Source organism: Aquila chrysaetos, chromosome 1, assembly GCF_900496995.4.
Source record: "Aquila chrysaetos chrysaetos chromosome 1, bAquChr1.4, whole genome shotgun sequence".
NCBI lineage: Eukaryota > Metazoa > Chordata > Aves > Accipitriformes > Accipitridae > Aquila > Aquila chrysaetos.
The window spans coordinates 77,598,574-77,609,679 of NC_044004.1; positions in this window are offsets into that span (position 1 = coordinate 77,598,574).

The window sequence follows — 11,106 nt, forward strand, 5'->3', positions numbered from 1 at the left end:
AGCAAGGAGCACAGAAGGCAAAGAGAGAATGAGAAAGAGAAAAATCATTAACCACTAACCACACTTACACAACCATATTTTCTGTGCCACTCAACAGCACGTAACTCCAAATTCACACCGCTCCCAACACAGTTCTCAAAGACCCTTAGTCAGAAGGATGCTTACTTTGGCCCTCCAGAAGCTGACAAATTCAGCTTTATCTCTCTGGGATCTGACGAGCCCTTCCTGTCACATGGGAAGATGATTATGAATGACAATGCAATGAGTAACTTTTTAAACAGGCAAAAAAATCTGACTTGAATATTCTGCTTAGATTCTCATCCTTTACTGGTTCACTGACATGATACTAAGGTTCCTGAAAGGAGAAGGACAGTTTACTTCATCAGGGACCAAATTTGCTGCCATTCAGGAGAGAACAATACCAACCTATAAAAGCTTATACAGACACATTATTAAAAGATTAACTTAAGTCCAGGTTCAGCCTTCAAGAACATAATTTGAAAGATGCAATAAAATATAAAAGGAAAATCCAAAAGACCTGTGCAACTCTTATCTGTAAGCTATCTGTAATTTGTCCATCCTCAAAACAAACCAAAAAAAGCAGCTTTTTGCCAAGCTTAGACTTGCACTCCTTTAACAACAAGAGGTGAAACTATGTCCCCTCCTATTCTCCCATTAATCATCTTCCCTATTTTAACACAGACATGATTTTATTTTAGTTAGATAAAAATATTTGGAGGGATACTTATCTAGGAGTCAGTATTCTTTATTCCTTTATTACAATAAAATCCAGCTATACTCATCACAACAGGCCAGTTCTTTCCATCCCTCTGAATCTGGCCCTTTCCAAAATGTTCAGAAACGGGTCTCTTCAGGTGTACCTAAAATAATCTACTGGTGTACTTATCTAGTAATATTCTGGGTTTTCAAAGTGCAAGAATAGAGACAGCAGAAATCATTCTATGACAGAAATCACTGTTTACTTTGCATTTTGTTAAAATACTTCTAGATTAACCTGCTAAAATACTTGAGGAAGAGGTGAGTGCTTTTAAAAGCTGCTTTGACATTACAAAATGTGCAGTATCAAGCACAGGAGAGAAGGGAGAATAAAAAAACCAAAGAACACAGTTGTCCATCATCAGAGTAGGCAAAGCAGGATCAGCTGCTTTTTGAAGATATTTTGTTGTTGTGAGGGTCCTCACAGAGTCCCCAAGACTGCATTTTCCATTCCAGTCTCACTGTGGAGTATTGGTTGCAGCATGACTGTTAATCAGTACTAATTGTGAAGACAGGCACTGGGGCAGGAACAACTGTCCACCATGAAGTCAGCTGAGCCAGTAACTTCACTTCATTTGAGCTTTCCTAAGGGCTATCAGATGTTAGTGATTTCAAGTTCCTAGCAGGAGTAGGTAGGTACGTGTCTGCCCTAGCAGTGAATGATGTTAGGACACTAAACTTATCTCCTGAAATATCTAGTTTATTTTAGCACAGCTAAAAACAGAATAAATGAACTTTTACCATTAAACCTGATTCCAATAGTCTAATCCAAGTGTAAGGTTTCTCAGTCACAGCTGTCTTGCCCTTTAAAGAAAGGAAAGGAAAGAAAAGAAAAGCCAAGTAAATATTCTCTATGGAGAGATTTAAGATTCCCTTCCTTCCCCCTAGCAGCAGTAATGTATGTATCTTCATCTTTTGGACTTTTTCCAAAGTGCTTAACTTTGGAATTTATATATTATGCTTGCCACAGCAAGTGTCTCTTTAGACTCCTCTCCTATATTGGTCTATATTCTGTCACTCCTTTTCCCCAGAGCTTGCAGTAATGAGTGGACAGCTTCTTTGCAGTAATTGTGGTCTGTCAGAAAAAACAAAGGAGAGGAAGTATGTATCATTTGGCTGTCTACTTAATTTTAGTGTAACAATTCCATTTTTAGGTACACAGACTCTATAATAGAATGGGCATATCCGAGTTTAGCACACAAAGCTCTAAATAAGACTGCTACTTTACAAAACCACAGCACAGAATAGCAATTGTTTCTAGCATGGTAACCACAGTGATTGAGAGATGCCCAAAGTAACTTGTTTTTTAAAGGAGAAACTTCAGTGTGTGGTGGTAAGCTCTGAAACCACCGATATAAATGGATTAGGCCGTTAGCACAGCAAACAATAGTTCCATTACTTTGGCTTAGGTCTGTTTTCAGAAAGCTAGAGAGTACTTAAAAAAATCTCCTTGCTCTTGCCAATATCACTGGAGGACTGCATCAGGAAAGATACTTTCTGCAAGTGCACACCAGGATATGCTAATATTATCAAGCCTTTTGCTTTGTTGTCAGGCTATTCTTACTTTGCTTCTAATGCTACATGAATGTTTGCTACTTCCAGTCCGCATAACAGCTATATTACTGGAGGTTCCAGTCTGTTGTTTTTCTTCGAAGCTAGGCTTCAGTCTTGGTTAATGTTTGCCCAGAAATATGTAATTGCGGACTTCCTCCTCATAAACCGTTCCAGAGCGCAGGCTGCCATCCTTCCATGTTATTATTATCTGTGTGCCTGCAGGCTAGAGCAGGGTGTGCTCTCACATTTGAGAGTATAGATAACCCTTTCCTTGCAGGAAAGGCACTGAATGCCTTTGATTGCTGTAGCTGCTACTAAAGCGGACTACCTGAAAGTTTTGCTGGTGTCATTTTCTGCCCCTAGATTACAGAACAAAATTAGTTTTAGCACAGGCCTACTAGGTCACAAATAGATCTAAGGGAAGCTGAGAATAAAATGAACCTTTCAAGCCACCTACTTCATAGCCACTGCATATACTTATTTGTGCTTCTTAATTCTCTATTCTACCTGATTGTCCACATATTAAAAAAATCCAAGTTTAAAAAAAAAAAAAAAAAGCCAAAAAAACAACCACACAGAAGTTCATTTCCTATGTTTTTCCCATATTGTTAAATATTCTCACCTACAGAAGGAAAGAAAAAACCTGGAGTAATTTTTGTGTAACGCTCAGATTTTCAAGCAGACAGCAATGTAGTAATTCAGCATAAGAAACATTTTCTGGAAAAACAATCAACAAACTGAACGCTTTTATTTTATTTTGGGCACGGGTATTCGAGCCAATACAGTGCCAGAAATGCAGTATCAGCAGTGATAGTAAAGCCCCAGGCATTAGCAGAAAAGTAGGTAATGTTCAGAGTTTACAGTGGTGAATATGCCCCAATAAAGAAAGCCCAATTCATTTTGAGCTACTGAAAATACCTTTAAAAATCTCTCCTCTCCTGGGTATTGCCCACATCTTCCAGGGATAACGTGGAGAATCCATGGCATAACCTTTGCAACATTATGTAAAATGACCAGAAGGTTTGCAATAAAACAAACTCCAGAAAATTAAGAAATTAAACAGATGAAATCTCTTTAGATACTTTGTAGGTAACAGGTCTTCTAAGGTCTTGCCCAGATCCCTGCTGGTGATAGCCTGGCATGCTTTCCAGGCTTGACATTCCCTCTTTGCCCTCAAACCATCCAGATCTGGGAGCTGTCAGAGTGTGTTAAAGCTCATATCTAGTCTATTCACCTGGATTGCCTCTAAGGAGAAGCAAGGGGAAAGTGGAAGTCACCTTGAGCCCAGAGTCTCACCCTAATACAGATTCAGGGTATGTCTGGCACACGCACCCAGTCCCAGGAACTGGGAAGACCTCCTAGGTCAAGTAACACAGGTGCAGTCTAAGAGGTTCACTGTCCTTGAACAGGCAGATCACACTAAATAGGGTGGTTCAGGCAGAACTCGCACACTAAACAAAATAAACCCGTGTCCAGCTCCTCTGCTCAGAGAGATTAGTGAATATCTGGAGTGCAGTGAACTAAAGCAGTACCTCAGGTGGAGGAGCAGTACAGTGAAAAGCCTTCACTTCCTTCCAAATTAAAATTCTTTGACAAGAGCAACAGCTGGAAAAAGTTTAGCCATCACTTAAACCAAAAGGTATCTTTACTTCTGACAACAGCTGGTTTTGAAGCACTTGATGTTTTTAGTAGCTTTCAGATGCCTCTTCTTCCTGAGCTCACTACAAACTACGTGACAGTTTAGAGAAGGGCTATGTTCCGCATAAAAATAAGATACAGCAGAAAGATATTCTAACACAAAACAGAAAAGTAGTGACAGCTTTGGAAAGACTTATAGCTAAAAGGTTATTTTTGGAAGGGAAGGAGGACTATGCAAGTCTCCAGATAACATGCCAGAGCTCTATAGACATTCAGGATGGACTCTCACAGAGAAATTACTGAAGGACTAAGAGTTTACTCTCAAACCAATTACAATTTGCCATGCAAGAGAAGTCACCTAGTCCAGCTGAAAGCAAGAAGGCCATTGGGCATACATACAATGGAAATTATGTTCTGAATCAGTAGTAACTTTACAAGACTGACAAACCCTATGGCAATGAAACGTCAGCTCAGACTAACATGTATGATAGAGTCATCCACATGTCAATATCGCCTGCCCTAAGACACCAGGGTCCCAGGATACAACACAACCAAAATCTTTGGGGTTAACTGCAATCTCTCATCGGTGTAGTTCATGTCACGGGGCCAGGGCGGGGGGGGGGGGGGGGGGCAACCACCACAAAACTGCATACACAACACATGTAACAGATGATACTCAGGTACTGCTAAGCTAGCTTGGCTTAGTAGCTTGATCAAATATTTGCAATAATTTTTCTATTTGCAATTAATTGGAATTTTAGAGGAGCTTTTTGGTGAAATGAAAAACTAATGCAAAACTCTTAATCATGGTACAGGGATCTCATGTTAAGTGACACTGAAGTCTCAGACTACCGATACTGGATGAAGCAGACTCCACCGAATAGTTCCTGAAGGAGATTTACAGACACATATTATTGAAAGCATGCATCACAAACTAAGTTACAGTGAAAGGTTGTATCTAGGCAGTTTTTTCAAAGTTTACAAAACTGTAATATCTTTGATTCCATTCATTAAATAGATACTATTTATTTTTATGCCTTCCCAGACATCAGTGAATTCAGTTAACATCTGAGGAAAGATCATTCTCATAAACTATCATGCTTTACTTTGAAAGCTTAGCTTATTTAGTTTCTTAGCTTAGTTTCTACCACTAAAAACACAGGGATAAGAAACTACTTTTATATTAGGAAACATCTGCTGGAAATTATCCACGAACTTACCAATAAAATTAACAGCAAATTGTGCTTCTGATCCCAAACAATTCTAAGTCACTGCAGCATACAGATACGTAAGCATTCACACACTCATGACCCCATATACACACAAGCTTAAATTAGATAGCACAGCTTTGCTGTCTTCATTGGGCCAAAGAGTGAAACTTTACAGCCACTGCTCTTAGAGGAAATGTTCTGGGATATTCAACAACCACCTGAAAGAAATGTAAATTCAACAGCAAGGAAGCATTTAGAAGCAGAACTATCTTTTATCACAAAGCTTTTTGTGACTTTCCAATAATTTGCAAATATCGAAGTACAGTGCCATAAATGGAGCATTAAAGACATCTCCATTAGAATGTTGAAAACCATTCTATATACCCCCTGTATAAACAGAAACACTTAGTTTAGCAAAATACTCAAAAAGGTCAATAGGAGTTTGCTTTAGTAAGGAGTAGTAAAAAACAGAAGATGAGCTACAGGATTGGGCTGCTGGTATATAGCAATCACAAAATGAAAAAATAACTAGAGTGAGATAAATTTTCAGCACGAATTCCAACAAAGCCAGCTTGTTGCTAGAAGGCTGTTCAGCTACTGAAGATTTGTCCTTGAATTCCTGTTGAAATCAATCCATAAAAATCATATTAAAGGATTAGGCATCAAACATTTGTGTGTTGATATGCATAAGAAATTCTTCACTCACAGACTGCTGACCTTACATTCTTAAGAGGATCTTTTGCCCCATAATAAAGTGTTCACTGTCAACAGTAATTCTTGCGCTTCGTGCATCTGTTGACAAAGTCTGAACAGGAAGCTTTTTTGCAGGTAAAACTTTCAAGTGCTGTTCTTGTACAGGGGCTTTGTACAAAGCCTGATGTAGGATTCAGACATTTTGGTGAACAGCAAAGTACTGATCTTGATATTTATGCCACAAGTGAACTATGAAACAGATGCTAGACATTTACTTCAGAAGATTTATAGTATACACACTAGCTTCAGGAACTAAACAGCTATCCTTGCATATCTATACTTCTGTTACCATATATATTCTTTAGACACAGACACACTTGTAACCACAAGTATGCAGAAGAACTCATGAGCATGCAAGAGAGTGCTTTTATGATGTCAACAATTCTTGACTGATGAATTACTAAATTTACCCTGCAAACATTTTTATAAAAATCCACTATTTCAGGTGTCTGCAACACTGATTTCACAAAGCACTGAAATCATCCCTGTGCATAATCCATGCATAAGCATAACACTGAAGGACCATGAAATTTTGGCTTATAATACAAAACCCCCAGCTGAGCTTTTACAGCACTGGTACTACTCTGGTCTGCATTTAATGCATACCTGTACATGCTCAAGGTCCACAGTTTAGCCTTTTTTGCCTGTTAAAATGACATGCCCAACATAAGCCACCTGTGTTAGTAGGGAGCTCAAAGCAGAGAGATTTAATAGAGGCCCAGGAGAAACACTTTCTTTCTACAACTGGCTGACCAATTCTCAACAGTGCCAGTCCAGGGAAGAATTGGGCACAAAGGTGCCCCACAACTGCTCTGTAGGCTGCAACTACTCTGACAGATAAAGGACAAATCAAATTAGCTCACTGCAAAAAGGACTGCACTTTTTTCTCTCGAATCATGCAGGGTTACTGCTGCCCTGGCTGGACTGAAATCCCTGCAGAAACACATGGGGCAGCAAGGTCCGCTGTGGTCCCTCAGTCTGCCAGTATCTTCAGTGGGGACAAGGTATCTTCTGTATTTTATCTTCCCCAGCCCTTCTGTCTGCTTAAAAAAAAAAAAATAAAAATCTATATTCCAATTTACACTTGCTGGCATCTCCAGATGTTTCTTTGCTCACCAAAGCTGCGTCACTTCACTTTAAAGCTCTCTGCAGATATCCATCATTTTGCATGCCATACATTTACTTTCCGCCTGTACTTAAACTATATGCAAGCAGGTACAGAAGCTACGTCAATTTAATTAGAACTGATGTTAAGAAAGGTTGACTTCACACAAATTGCTAACCAGAAATTCCATCTTCAGTCCTCTGTAGATAATTTCCTAGTAGGGCCCTTGTGAGAAAGTCCTGCACAATGGTCATTAAATTTACTGCAGGAAGATGGAAACAACAAATACAGGAAAATAACAGTGATTCATGTCTTTGGGTAAAATGGAGTGCTTGTGGCTTCTCCAGCTCCACAGCTTGCCCTATTATCCCTCATCTATCAGCCCCCAAAGCATCTTTTACTTTTCATAGAATAGTGTACATTGGAAAGGACCCCTGGAGATCTAGTCCAACTCCCAGCTCCAAGCAGGTCCCAGTTAGATCAGGTTGCTCAGGGACCTGTCTAGGAAATAAGACATTCAGTATTAAAGCACTGGGAAAAACACAAAACATTTCAAGGGAATCATGTAAAAAAGTAATTAAAGTTAAGATATGGAGCCTGAAGAGAAGCACTGAGTTTGATTCCAGTTCCTGGCCTCACACATCAGCCATGTACCACAGACCCCACTCCTACCTTAGACCACAGGTGCTGAAACAAAGAGCTTTATTTTCTACACATAGAATTAAGAAATTGGAGAAAGATAACAATCACAACTGCCCCTGCACAGCACAGGATGGTTTCACTAACAAGTGCTTATGCATTTGGGGAAATTAATTCTTAAGATAGCTGTTATTAACCTAAAAGTAAAGAGATCAGGTCCTAACCTGATGCAAACCAGTGCTTACTAGCTAACACCAACTGGCAAACTGCCTCACAATTTGATTTTGTCAAGGTAATGCTTTCTCAGTAAGAAAATCTTGCATCTTCTACTGAAATGCAAGAGACAAGTGGATTATACCAGACACTGCCTGGTTTATACTGAATTATTGCTAGCACATATATTTGAGTCTTCTCAAAAACAAAGGACAGAGTATAGGGTAACAAGCAATCAGTCACGTCTGACACGCACACTATTTCCACAGAATTACTCATCTCTGTGAGGTCTGACACACATTAAAGGATTTTTCCTAATTCATGCACAAATGCCTTGTAAATAAATGGCAACTATTCCTATGACTAAATAGCTACTTCATAGGTATTTTGACATAACTGCTCGTGGAGTTTCCAATAATGCCATCTTCAAAACAAAAACTACGTACTTCCCCTCCTTTCACTTGTTTTTCAGGAAACCACGTTTTCAGACTTCCTGTAGCTGACACAGCGTGGGTAAGTCAGGTTGTGCTGTATCACAGCCCCCAGCATATGGCAGAATTCGAGCTTCCCACAGCGATTCACCACAATGTATCAGGTGAGAAAGTCAGACTAGAAAATGAAGAGGAGCTTTGATTTGTTTCAGGTTTTTTCCTTCCTGGCATGACCTACAGTTAAACAAACTGGCTGCCAAGGGAAATAGGAAAGGGATGCTCTGAGCTTAACTGTGTGGTTAGCACATTACATCTTTCTAGGAGTTAATATACAAAGCTAAATCCAAAAGATAGATTTGGGCATCTCTCTCTCTCTGGTAACACCAACTGCCTTCAAGCCCTGACCTAGCTAATCCTAATCCTGCAGGTCTCTAGATTTTCATCCTTAGATAAATTCAGAATTTAAGTCCTAAGACACCAATTTTCTCAGCTCCTTTTTTCTTCTGATGGGATTTTCAGGCTAACTTTTCTTCTGCCTACTGCATTTGTAAGCCTTGCTCTAGAAAACACATTGGTTGCAATCACAATGTAAGATCTAGCCCCAGAAAACTTTCAGGAAGGCTTCTTGGCAGCAGGTAGGTAGAGCAGGCATCCCCAGCGTAGCCAACAGCTGCATTCATACAGTTTCCATATCCCAAAAGACCGATGACAGGGGAAGTATAAACGGCGGGCAAAAGAAAGATGAGGTGAGAAATTTGTATTCCAAGTGTTCACTGGAGCAAGGAGCTGGTGTCCACCTCCAGACAGCTAAGTATCCTAGACACCAGACCAGAGAACCGCGATATCTCTTTAGCTTCCCAAATGCTTAAGAACAGTAGAACAATCTCCAAAAGAACAAACCAAGGGCAACTCACACTCCCCAACAGTCTGTAGGTGAAGATACTATAAACCACCACCCCATGTTCCTGAATCTGTAAGCAACCCTGTGATCTGATCTGTTCATCCTACCTTAACAGCCAAAACCTGTCCATTACCATGCAAATGCAACTCTAAACAATTATTTTATTGCAAACAATTTTAGCAGAAACATCCAACTAATAGAATCATCCCATTATTAGAGACAGCTTGAGATAGTGAACTAATCATTATCCCAGGATGTTGAGGGGGGGAGACCGCAAATCTAATCAAGTCCCCACAGAATTTAATCACCTGGAATCCCGATTTACAATTAAAAGCTTTGTGAATCATCTCCTGACAGCCATTTTTCTACCTTTCAAACAATAACAATATATCACATTATACACATACTCAAATTATTATCTCACTCCTCTACAGATTTATATGGTCATCAACACTTTTCTCCCTAGAAGGCGTGACAAATGAGAGAGACAATTCAGAATCCTTTCACTCGTACGGTTTGATGTCCATACACTTATAAGATTGTTAGATAATAAAGGGGGTTGTGACAAAGGGATTATAGCCAGACGTCACTAAATTAGCTTTCATTTATCTGCATATTCCATTCTTATTACTCTACTGTAAAAGTCAGAGTGTCCGAGGTCAGTGCTGTTTCAATACTCACATTCTGCACCTGGAACAGATGCTCTCCACCTGGTCATTAATTGCTCTCCCTACTGGTTAATAACACTACTTATCTGGGCCTTGTCTTCCAACACACCAATAGAACTGTTCCATTTCTTTTTGTATCCTTGTATTTGCCAAAAAGCCACCCATGCAAGTTGAAGCTTTCGCTACACCCATGTACTATACAGCATAATAGCTATTAAATGGGCTACACCCATTGCTCTGCACTTTTCACTAACATGCACATTGCGGAACAAATAATCTGCTCCTTCACTTAGGAAACCTTTGGCTCAATACACAAAAAAGTTACATTCCTTGTAAAGTCTAGAGCATAAAGGGCAAAAGCAATGCAAGGAAAAATAAGCTTTTCTTCTGTTTGTGTAGCTAGCTGCTGCATAAAGCCAGAATGCTCAACCAGAGCTGGAGAGAAACACTGTTGTGGCACACAAAGCAATTCAGCTTCCAGACTAGTCCAGTCCTGCTTGGTTCTACCCTGTTGTGTTCATGGATTCCTACACAAAGTGAAAGACACAAAACTCCTTCGTGCAGATATTCAGGCTGGACTGACACAGCAAGAGAAGAGAGGTAAGTGCTCTCCTCCTTCCCTCGATTCAGACAGCCACTCTCTCCTTTCTCACCTTGCTCCTCCCTTCCCCACATATTTCTCCAAAGTAACTGCTAGGATATATAGCAGAATTTTGTTTAAGCCTCTCTAATACCATGACTGTTAGAATTACTTAGGCAGCAAAAGTATTAAGCCTACGTGCTTTAGGAGGAGACAGGATAAGTTCTTGCTTTGCTATATGATTTATTTGAACAGTAGCAGACCTGGAACAAATTTTAAAAGGTAACATGGGCAGACATTATACACAAAGGCACTTCAAAAACTAATAATACAATATTAAACAAACATGGCAAAGAGCACGTTTGTCTTCCTATAAGGACTCAGTCCTGTATCTTTCCGCACCCATGTCTCACCGGCCTCAAACCAATCGCCACTAGCATAATCATGGGCATTACAGTTTGCCATGCAGGATATGCTTCAAAATTCCAGAATTAGCTTGAAACACTACAGCTCCATTTCTTTCAGCACATGAAATATTAGCAGTCAAGCTGCTCTTAGCACTGAATAAAATGCATAAGGCACTTGGCTTTTGTTAACAATGCTTATTTTGGATATGCAACTCAAGCAATGGTTTGG